We start from the raw sequence: 12,803 nt of genomic DNA on the forward strand, positions 1-12,803 counted from the left end.
GCACAAGCCTCAGACAATGCAGTAAATGCTTGGACCTGGAGACAGGGTTGATACGTCGTCACTTAACTAGCAGATTGTCAATTTATCTTCCTGCATGGAAAATTACTAACATAAGTATCGGAATTGAGACACAGATTAGAAAATCATGAATACTGGAAGCATTTTATATTTGGAAATGATGATTTGGAAGTCTTTAATTTCGTACCAGGCTAGCAGACCCAATTTTTTCCTGCTTAGCTTCTCTCCTCATGTGAAGATGAAATGAAGAATTCAAGTTTAACCCGTGGGTTAAAATTGTATCATCGATGGCAGCTCTACGTGTGTGTATTTGAGTATTTCAACAGGGTGCGCTCCTGTTGAAGTGAACTGTTGCAAATGAGTGGGAAAAGGGGGATTTATTAATTTATTCTTAGATTTTTATTTTGTTTGGGGTTTTTTTGTGTGTGTTCACGCTCCTTACTATTTAAGGATAGCGGAATATTTTGGACTGAAATTTTAAGAGTTTAATGATATGGATCCCAATGACAGGACAGTTTAAAATTTTGCCTGACTCTTGTTGTGAGCTGACAGAAACAATTTTTCTCTTCATGTATCTGCCGGGAGCTCGAGAACTGGGATTTCAAAAGTGAATGTGTTTTCTTGGAAAGGTCGTTTCATGTCGTCTCTGAGGATGCGGTTCAGTTCTGTGTCATCTTAATGAATGATTGTTAATTCTGCCGTGCCTGTGTTTTTCTTCGTCCGTTTGTATTTGCACTCTGAATTTTTTGGAAAGCTCACTTGCATATCTGCTGTTTTCTGTCCGCTTGTGCACCATACTTCACACAACGACCCCTCGGCGATGAAACACTGGTCACGAAAGTCTGTATAGTAGCCGGTTTTTTTTTAGCACAAAAGGTACATGCATACACGCTTCACGGATTCACATACATTGCAGATGTGCAGACAAACCTACACAAGCCGCATGCCTGCAGACACGCTCGGGCGCATCCACAAATGCGCAAATATGTACAAGCACATCTCGAATCCACGCACTCACAAAAACACACACCGACACAAACACCTATCCTGCGCTCTCCTTGTGGGTTTTTCCTACACCTTGTGAGAGTCGGAGATCCAGACTGCAGCTCTTGCTCTCAGCAGAGGGGGGTGCACACGCATTACTATGTGCGACACCACTTCTGTTTCCACCAGGTCTGAATTTTAAATCAAACACACCCCCGTTTTTCTACCAGCATTCTCTCATCACTTCCCCCTCTTCCTCCTACCCCTCCTCCTCTTTCCCTCCCTACCCCCTTCCTTCCATTTTCTCAGATATGATCCCTTTCAACTCCTCTCCTCTGTCCAACCCCCCCCCCCCCCCCACCTGCCTCCCAACCACCACCCTTCCACCTCCACCTCCCTTCTATTTTTTCTCCTCTGTTCTCTTTCTCCTTTTCTTTCTCTGTAAAAAGTGTTTCAAATTTATCATTTGTATATTATGATGTATGGGTACGATAATGTTCTTTATTATGGAAAAATGAGAAAGATTTATTTTTGTTACCGGTTTGTTTCATAATTCCTTTTTTAAATTGGTATTGTAATATCTCTATGCAAGGAACTGTTCGGTGAATCGTTTTTATTTAAGAATGTAATTATGTGTAATAAATGGTAGAAGCAGTTTGGCATGGAGTATTCATGGTTCTTGGCTGGTCTGTTAATGGCAGTTTCATCCTGTAACAATATGCACCTAATCATCCATCTTCACATAGAATATTTTATGATTTCTTATCAAGTCTCAATCACAGAGCCATTCAGATTGTTAACAATACGCTCCTAGAGGACGTTCCACAAACCCTTTTGCTTTTTCTTCTGCCCAACCAGAGCACTCGCAGGGACCGAGTGATTTGGGTTTGCTGCAGTTAAACCAGCTCAGTAAAAGTGGGCAGGTAATTTCATTTACATCCTCCTATTTCTGCTATTTGCAGCAAACCACCCTTGGAAGAGTAAAAGGGGCTCTGATTTATCGTTTCTTTTGATCAAACACGGGAAATGGGCCAGAATACCTTTACTTTGCCTCAGTGCGCACTCTCGTTGTCTCCCTCCGAGGAAGCTACAGCATGTTAATTATATCTGGTACCAACCAAGGTGATGACTTATCCGCTATTCCTGCCTTTTGACCATGACTAGCTGATAAAAGGCTAATCGAATAACTAATGGCTAATTAGGGAGTAATTACTCCCTGGTAAATGGCCCTATGCAGCGTATTAATTCTCCTTGGGTCTGGCAGTGAGAAACTCCCATAAGGTTTTTTGTTTCATTTAATGCTCCCTAATTGAAATGGGCACCCTCATCAAGAAGCTTACATGTATCTGTCGAACTTAATGTTCTTTTATCTTTAATTACAGACAGGCTGCATATTATCTACCTAAATATACCTACTATGTCAATCGCAGAGACACATTATGAAATTAGAAACGATAGAGTCATTTTTCAATAAAGGTCGCACGTCCCCTGAATGGCTTTCAATCGTCATTTTCATTCCCCGTGATGGAAATGAGGTTGTATGTGAGTTCACAGCAGAGCTAAATGGTCAAAATGTGTTCTGGCAGGAAAAAGAGCAGAGAACCACATTCACACTAGCACATATATTCATAAAAGTACCATCATACAGGGTAATGTTATTGTTGTAGGGCAATGGGCAAAATTCTTTCGGTGCATTTAACTCTCAATTACGGCAAATGCCCGTAGCAGCTTGGCAGGGCTAAGATGTTGATTTTTTTGCAGCATTTAGCTGAGCCTAACAAGAATGTAATGGGTGTTAAACAAATTAAAAATTTACTTTATAACTTATTGTGGGGAACATGAATGACTGAATTTCTTGGCAATCAAAGCCATTTCACTCAAAGCCATAAGTCCCATTTCCTCCCCCCATTTTTACACTGATGTTGTGCTATTGCCTTAAATTGCATGTTGCCTGATTTAGACCTAGAACTAGTTACAACACATTTCTACCACCGGTGTCAATGCCAGAAAGCTGGTAATGGCAATGTAACACAAAACTGTTGGCCATAACATTGGAACCACCAAAGTCAGTGGCTATGGGAGGTAGTACCTAGGTGCTATGTGCAACCACAAGAAACTCCCGAGGGATTGCAGACAATGTGAACGGATCCTGGTGGTAGTAATTTTCTTCAAATCAACTACTACTTTTTATAGTAACAATACATAATTTTCAGTCCCAAACTGTCAAAATGACAGCTTGTTCATCAAAAGCACCAAGAAACAACTTGCTATGCACCTGCACCTGCACTGTGTACGTGAAAAAGTTTAAAAACTTGCTGATTCAACACCAGAGCCACTGATATCAGTGAATATGGGAATAGCTACCATAAAACCAAGACCTTTGTAGATGCAGACCGCACATAAAATGACATAATACAAACCAATACTACGTAATATTTTGTTCAGAATCTAAAATTGGGGATGCTTCTTAAAATGCATGAAGGCTGAAATTTCACCAAAATAGCACTGACACAATGTCGATGGAAAACATATAAAAGCCTGGTACTAGTGCCTAAAAGTTGCAGTGGTATGGCCACAATCACAAAATTGTTCCCCCCATATTAAAGCCACTAACAACAGTGGCTGTCTAGAAAGACTAAAGCAAGAAATAAGCAGATGATTTGCACATTAAGCCCCCAGATTCTGTCTTTCATAATCCTCTTCCTATAAAAATGACCCCAACTACTGTTGTTTAAGGTTTGTCTTAGCCTAACTTAAGCTTTTGCCCCATGAGTAGCTTGACAACTCCCTGCTAGTGCACTCAGATATGGGTGATCTCCTGCAAATCCCTCCAGGAGGGTCAGTGTTCCATGTGTTCCTTGGACATTAATTCTTCTTTTTTCCCTGTGGATTCCAGGTCATGCCCTGCCTAGTTATGTCTAGTGATGTTAGGCTTTCTGAGGTGTGCCCAATCCAGCTCCACTTTCCTCTAAAGATCTGTGTGGCTGTTGGTTCCTGATTTGTTCTTATCCACAGTCTTTTATTGACAGTCTTCTCTGGCCACTGGATCTGCAAGATTTTATACAGACATCTGTTGGTAAATGTCTGTAGCTTGTGGAGCATTAAAGACTATGTAATACTGAGTGAAATCTTGGTTGTCTCTTAAAAAGCAGTGAGACAGTTTACTTGGGTTTGGGTCTTATAGACTTGGGATGCCAGCCTAGTCTATCTCCTGACATGTAACATTATCTTTCTGCCAGTCTGATTCCTGAAACAAGTCAAGAAAAATACCTGAACATTAAATGGAATCAGGCCCAATGGCATTTTCAATAAGTACTGTAATATATTCATAAATCCATACACACGCACACAAAAAAAACCCTCTTTCAACTCAGTCCCATAGATTTCAATTCGTGCAAAATGCAAAAATGAAATCCACTTCATGTTTTACTAATCCCAAGTAGTTCACTGAACAAAAAACCCCTCAACTTCTGGGTTTTCCTGTCAATCTTGTGTCAATCCAAAACAAAAAGTGTGCCTGAGATTTCCACAAAATATTGAAGCCAACAAAAACAAGACACAAAATAAAGGCAAGCAGTCAACCAGCTCAAGAAGGATCAATCAGCTGGTTGGACTTATGGCAAATAGGTTATTTTGATTGTTCACACTCTTGGTTGTTCAAGTGTGCGTAATATTGGCAGAAAAGTAAGAAAACCAACAAACCCAGTAGGATTCAGTCTCTGTGGATCACGAATGCATCCATCCAATACTTATTGAGATGTCTCTTTCTGAACCAAAGCAGTGGCTTGACCAGGAGAAATATCATATCATCCCTCGAGCCATGCTAGAGGCTAAGAAAAGGATTCACACTGGAGCCTAATCTGATGGACCCGATGAAATACCATTAAAAAATGGCTCACAATAGCCCCAAACCATGTCAGATCACACAGTTAGAATTGAAAATCCAAAATTAAACAACAGCCCATTCCATGTATTTTCTGCTTTCCTGATAGCACTTGACACTCAGTGAATACAACGGAATTAATGCAGCCACAGTGTGGAAAGAAGTGGATTTGTTATCCAGCTAATTACACCAGGGATGCCAAGCAGAATAATCTGAATAATAGGGAAACTGAGTTGATAAACAGAGCTGCTGAATCCTTGATTATGTGTATTCACTCACCCTGTCCCCTCACCCTGTTGCATCAAAGATAACATCTATCTAAATCAGGAAAGACTATAGGATCACATCACCCATGATAAAAGCTCATTTTATCCCAAATATGGATTTCAATCTATAGTAAATATATGAATAAACAGTAAATGCATCAGAATTTAATAAAAGGTGTCGACCTTTTTATGTGCATACACCTTTTCGTACATGCATCATTGACAACCGCATGCTTTGTATGAACAAAAGAGCTCTCTGTTTTTGGTTTTCCCAGGTATCAGGCAGGTAAATTATAAATTATTTGACAGACAAGGCCATTAAGGTTGTAAGAAAAGGCCCAGTTCTGAATTGGAAATTAAACTTAAAATGAAAAATGTATCATTTAATGATAAAAAATTCAAACCACATAAAAAAAAAATCCGCTTTTTAAGCATACTGTGTCATTGTTCAGCACCCCACAGACGTACGACTGTGCCCTTGAATCGTCTATATCTCTGCTCTGCTATTCACCCACAAAACACCTGAGCACATTTCAGAAATGCTGTCTTTGTTTTATATACAATGACTGAGCCATGGTTCCCACCACTGAAAGAGGGTATAAATGGTGTGAAGCACTGAATTGAAGCATCTGTTATGAAAGAAACCTGAATTCTTTAGGCAAGGCAGTGATTCACCTAACCAGTAGAATATAAAGCCCCCTTTATTTTACATGAGGTTGTGCAGTAGGAAATTTCACAGAGGGAGCTGCCAATGCCTGTGGGTGTCTTGTAGGTGTCTGGCAGCCATATAGTGATGTTGTTGTCACATCTGGCAACGTAGAGATGCCGGCATACTGAGAATCTGCAACAAGTTTAAAGCCTCCCTCATTCTGTCGTAATCCATGCTCCAATCATCAGTGCTATCTGCCACTGTCTCCAGTGATAACAAGAACTCCTTAGTAAGATTATTAACTATTCAGCAGCTGATATCCATGAAGTCAGGCTTCAGTCTTTAGTGTCAAATTCAAGAGCATCAAAAATCCAAACGACGCTTTTGTCCTGACAGTGTTTGTGAGTCGTGGATTCTTTGGTTCCATGCCATGGACAGGCAAGCTCTTAGGTGTTTCCAATTATTGGGAATATGTCGAGGTGGCCCTCTGTAATTAAAGCCTAATCATGCTGGTGGATTCAGAGAAGCATCCTCATCAAGCTTTCATTACTATCCCTCCTTGTGATGCCTAGCAGCAACCCAGCCCCCTTTAGGAATGCTCAGATGGCCTAGTGCCAAATCAAATCAAGGTATTTTTTGGCTTTAATTTAAGAAGGCATTTTTGATTTTCTAACTACAATATATTGGGGGGGATTGGAGGGGGTAATCCCCAGTCTCCAGTCCTATTGTTAGGCTCTAAAAGCAATTTTCTAAAGTTCTTTGAATGCAATTTTGGTTGATTCTTCTGTCATATTCTTTCAATCTGACAAAATTCTTTAAACTAATTGCTTCATCCTTTGAACAAGTTGCACAGGCAAATATGTTCTCCCAATCATACACAAATATGAACCAATAAACCAACAATGTGAACCAATAAACTACTTTTGATTCAGTAAAAATTTTGTTTATCCAATGTCAGCAAGCACTTGGGGACAGTGACGAGGAAGAACTCCCTTTCAGCAGGAAGAGGCCTCAGTTAGAACTTGGCTCAGAGAGGTTTGTAGAGCAGAAAAAAGTAAAAAGTATAGAGTTGTCATTTTCCTAAAACAATGAACATTATTAGTATGAGTACAATAAGTTAATTTACTAGCTCTATACTGGAGCCTAATCAAGGACATAAGGCCTCAGCCATGTAGACCTAAGGACCTGTTGGCAACTATCTGGCAACCACTGGTCAATAGGGGAGAAAAATATATATATTCCCAGATTGGTTGAGAGTCTGCTGACAGTGGCTGTCAAAAAAGTTGTCAAAGCTCCATTCGTGGAGGTCTAGAAACCAGTCAGCAACCTGCTGGTAAGCATTAGTCACAAGGAAAGAGCATGTATTTAGTGACTAGTTGGTTGGTTGTTGCTGGCAGTCTCTAGCATCAAATTGGTTGCAAAGAGATACATGATGCTGCACTGAAAACCTCCTTCACATTGCTTTGGTTGCTAGCAGGTTTCTGCAGAAGATGCCTGTTTGTCTGCAAACACTTGTAAACTGTCAAACTAGCCATCAAACAGCAGAGAAACTGAAGAATCTATTATTGTGACCAATTTCACAGAGCAACAGCCACCAACCACTCACCAGCCAGTTAGGAAAGACACATTTTTCCGATCGACAAGTCTCTAGGCCTGTGTGACTGAGACCTAACATTCACATTCACATCTACACCCCCAGAGTGAGTTGGTGCTCGGTTGCTAGTTTGCATTTGATTGATCACTGGGGGGACTGTTCAGCTCTTCGCCCTTTCGCTTATTTGGCTTTTCATTTAGATATAGAGCTGATGTCTAGGCTCATTAAATCAGCTGTGTATGGGGTGACTCGATGACTCTAGAAAAACATTTAAACTAACCGTGGCTGATTAAAAGCTGATTCTCTCGAATGATTCAGAAGCTCAGCGGCGTATTCCTTCCTATTGGGTTTCTCTGCCCACTATTTTAGGCTAAAACGATTGCTTCTGAGATGAGCTCAATTCATGAGTTGCCACCAAAATAAACACTGTCAATCTTTGCAAGATATATGCAACAATAGGTCTTTTTTTTCTCTCCCAGAATGGTATTGCATTCCAGCCCGGGCTGTATAATATGCATGAGTCTGTACTTGTTGTTTCCCTCCAGCTTCTAAACGCTCTTCCACTTCAGAGAGAGGTTCGAATGAGACAACCGGTGAGCTCTTGTGTTCGGAGAGAGAGACCGAGCAGCTGGATAGGCTGGTGGCCTTGTGCTCTGAGACAGCTCAAATACAGAGTCATATGAGAGCACCTGGCCCTTCTATAAGCTGCTTGTTTGACAGACAGCACAGACACCTGGAAGCCCAATGAGAGAGTGCAGTGTAAAAGCCACTGCTGCTCTACAGAGCCATGCATTATGCAGGAAGCTCTCTCTCTCTCTCTGTTTCTCTCCCTCTGCCCTCTGCTCTGCGGTAAAAATAGATCAGCAGACCTGAGCGTTCAGCTCTTTTTTATGCTTCTCACTTTTACTTGGATCTCACCAGGTGCGGTGGCTCTTGGCTCCCTGCTCGCATTTCTTTGCTTGAATGTTTGTGTATCCGTGTGCGGGTTTAAACAAGCACGTGTTTGCACACTCTTTTGAGAGTGTGTGCATGCATGTCTGCATGTCAACCAGGGCTGTTTTATCAGTTTTCCACTGAACTCGGCTTTCAATAAAAGTGGGATATTAGTCTCACACTGGTATTTCCAACCATTGTGGTGGGGAGGATATTATTTGGCAGTCACAGGTGGCATGGCATTTGTAAAACCACCGATAAAGCCTACACTGCAAGACCAAAAGTATGTGGACATGGCCAGGCTTATGAGTTTGGGGCTAGTGGGGTCCCTTGCCAACATGAAAACAAAGTTAGCTTCATAAAGATGTGTCTTTTCCCGTTTGATTAGCCTGCACACAGAGCACAAACTATAACCGAAATCTAGCATCTGTGGAAAGAACTGGAACATCAAATATGAGCCTGGACCTGATCGGCCTCATCCAACATCTGCAGTAGGAAATCCCTGCAGCCACATTCCAAAACACTGCAGCGAGCTTAGCCATTAAAAAGGTTATAAACTGTAATAATTTTGATATAAATCAAATTAGCTTTTTACATTTATCCCCATTTTGTATCTGTTGGAGTACAGATGGAGCCTTTTATACGAGACATCTTCAGAAACTGGCTGTACATATCTCAGTCTTGGGGTGTCATGTTGGAAAGATAACAGTTATTTCCGCAACTTTGAGTTTCTGATATTTTTAGATTCAACGAGAACATTACAAATAATAGATTAAGAATAATAGTGCATTAAACATTTAATACATGCATGTAAGTATGCATAAACATCCAGCCTGCACAGGCATGTATAAAAGTCCCCTGCTGCTGAGCGCGAAGGCTCCCTGAAGATCATTGATCCGTGTCAGTGACCACAGTGATCTCTGCCTTCTCCCTGATTGCCATTCTACTGCTAATTAAACAGTCCTGCTTAACGAGTTCACGTTGATAACGAGGTTGGAGGGAAAGGTCACCCTGTCACGCTCACTTCAGCTGGACACCGTCAATAAAAAACCCTACACAGAGGTAATCATCCAAAAGTTAAAGAAAGAGGCAAGAGACTAAGAAGCAGAATGTGGTGGTGCAGACTTACGTCGGCCATCAGAATTTGATTGGCTTGAAATATCACTTATTGATGTGAGGGAGAATACTGTTCAGCAAATACATATTTTATCTCTTTTAGCCATACGGTTACTAGTTTTCTGTGCTTGCTTTCATTATTTTAATTCTGTGCCTTTGAATGTTAATCCTTTGAAAGAGTATTTAGACCATCATAGAACACTAAAACTCTGCAGTGAAGCTCAGACTAATGAAATTCATTTTGCGCATTAGCAGCACTTTGTGATGTAATATAATGGCGGCTATGTATGTTTCTTTTCCCATTATCTATAAATTTACATAACGCATAACCATTTTGTTTTTAATCCACTTGAATCAAAAAGATTCTTAACACTGCACATGATTTAATTAATAAGTTTGTCTTTTTTTTCTTTTATTATTTTATTTGATGGTCACACATCTGTATGTTCTCGGAAACTTAAATCAGCCTGCAAGGTTGCTCTTATATATTTAAGTTTTTTATATATGTAAGGGTTCATTTTATCTTGGAATAAATTAAGATAATCTGACAGTAAATGGCAGAATCACAGACGCGTCCTGTAGACGTTTTCTTTGTGTATCTCACAAGCTAATCTTCACTGTGGTCCCTCTTTCAACTTCTTTCAACAAGACTAAAGTGCTTTTGCTGTATTTTTCAAGCGAGCCTAAGAACGTCCATTGAGAAGCCTGGAGCCAAGCACACACTCACACGACCTATATCTACTATCTGGCCTGCGCATCATTTATCTTACAGCGGCAGAATCAGGATAGATTGGTTCAATTAGACTGGCCTTTAATGTAATCTGTTTAATCCATTTCTATCATCAAAGCCAATACCTACCGCTCTCCTCTGAGAGTGGGATTAGCTGTACGAGTGCATCTCGGAGCCAGCGTCTCAGCTATAAAAATGCAGCCTCTGAGTCAACCAGATCTCCTCAATACTTGCAATATTTGTTTTCTTTACAAGTGGCTGTTAAGAAAACAGAGTGTCTCAGTGAAGTTTTAATGGGTGAAGATTTAAGATCCTCATATCCTACCAGAGATTGCAAGCGCTGTTTGGCACAATGCCTGGTGGCCCAGTAAAAAGACAAGGAAAGACTTGGCTTCCGTTTTATTCTCTTCAGTTGATTTCATGCCTTTAATTGGGAAAAACCAGTAGCCTACAGAGCTGTCCCAAACATTCATTAAATCTTAGAAGGTTTGTGTGTAAATTCAACCTCAAAAGCTAGTGTACCTCCAAATTAGTCTTATGCCAAACACATTTTAAAATTAGATAGATAGATACAAACTGTAGGCATTATGTAAACTTACATATTATTCCACTGTAAAAACATGCTCTTTCCATGTGAGCTAATATTTTTCAGAATGATTTAGAATTATTATAAGCTAACCTAACTCACTGTGACAACCAAATGAGTCATTTTGGACACAAAGCTTCAGTTTAAGGTGTGAATTTGTAAAATTTAACCTAAATTGATATCAATAAGGTTTATTTCACAGGATATTTTAGTTTTGAACAATATTCATGCTAATCGAGCTAAATGTGAAACAGGCTAATAATCTATACAATTCAAGCTAAATTGTTAATTTTCATTCAAGTTTTTACATTATAAGAGTTAACAAGATGTGAATTTAAATTTCAGTTTAAATCTCTGGTGTTTTTACTGGTTTTACAATTCACAAATGATTCAGATTATTTCATTACAGATCATAATAATAAAATGGTGGTCTATAGTCTAATAGTATAGTTACAGTGGTTTTCATGTCAAAATGTGTGTAGGGGGTTCCAAACATTGCTTTCTATAGGGTCAAAATGATTCTATTGGGAGTTCTAGTGTTAGCTAATAATAAGTTGTGTTGTGATGCAATTTTGTTTATTCCACATTTAACAACATACACTATATGATGAACAAAACCATTTTAGCAAAAGTCATAAAATATCCGATTGGGGTTTTTTTTAAGGGTTTTTAGACTATTAATAATTACTATCATGCCAATTTTTGTGTTAAACAATAGCTAGCTATATGGGTTTTTATGATTATTTAGGTTAAAACTGCCATAAAATAATATATAAGCTTAAATAGTATTTAAATAGTATTTCTTTTTTAATGCAGACATAGGTTTCAGAAGGATTAGAAAATACACAATTAAGCTAACCTAACTGATTATGCTAACACAACCGTATTTTGGTTCAAAAAGAGGTCACAAACCTTACAATCAACTTTCTTCTTTTGTGAAATGTAACTTGATTCATGAGTTAACAGATGCCAATTTTATGGGCCATAAACCATCTTAAATTTAAACAACTTAAGCTAAATGGGAAGCAAGCTAACAGGCTAAAATTAGATATATGCACAATAAAGTTCTGCAATAAATATGCAATACATTTGGTAGATATTAGTCAGTATTTAGTAGCAACTCAATTTGAAATAACGGCTATTTTTTCTGGTAAACCCTTTCTTAGTTTAGTTGAATGGAAATCCCCTCTTATTAACACTTATGCTAATAGCCAGGCTAAATTTAATCTCCAAATGGCTTCACTACTACACTCTCAGAGACTGTTACTGTTTTCATTTGGGGGTTTCCATGATGCTTCCTTTATAATAGTGTGCTGAAGGAATCATGGGTCTGTGAAAATACTTCAAAAGCCATGACAAAAATTTCCCGCCCTCAAAAATATCACGGCTTTCAGCGTGGCTACAAGACTGTTTTCTAAATTCATGGATTCCATCCAACAGCAGCAATCTGCTTCTACCTGCTGAGATTTCCACAGGGAAGTGGGATTTTATACTCAATCCCCATCTATCCATTCCCCTACCCTGCGTGTTTCTGTACTCACACTGTCTGAAGAAAGAGGAAATGAGTGTGTGGGTATTTACAACTGCACACACATCTATTTTTTGGTTTGAATGCATTTTTATGATTTATACTGTACATACTCATCAGCCTTTATCGCCTTGCCCATAATTCCTGCCTTTTTAAACAGATACAAATTTAGGAATTCTACACTATGTAATGTGCAAAAAATATTATTTTTCTTTTTCATTTCACCTGCTTTCATGGGGGGGGAAGCCACGTTTAAATAAAGTATCTGTAATAAATTCTCCTCCTGCTGTGGATTACCTGTGTGATTGCTTTTCAGTTGAAATTCCCAATGCAGCATTAGCAACACTGCTTGTCACAGTCGATGGAAGCGCTCCCATAGCTCTTTTTTACTGTGTCGGGACTGCCTGCAGATATTAAAGCAATATGTGAGGCTGTTTGTCTGACTCCACTGGCTTTGTGTTTTAATGACTCCTGTGTGTGCGTGTGTGTGTTTTTGTGGGGACACTGTAATAAGAC

Source organism: Neolamprologus brichardi, chromosome 23 (genome assembly GCF_056152115.1).
Source record: "Neolamprologus brichardi isolate AB-2024 chromosome 23, ASM5615211v1, whole genome shotgun sequence".
Lineage (NCBI taxonomy): Eukaryota > Metazoa > Chordata > Actinopteri > Cichliformes > Cichlidae > Neolamprologus > Neolamprologus brichardi.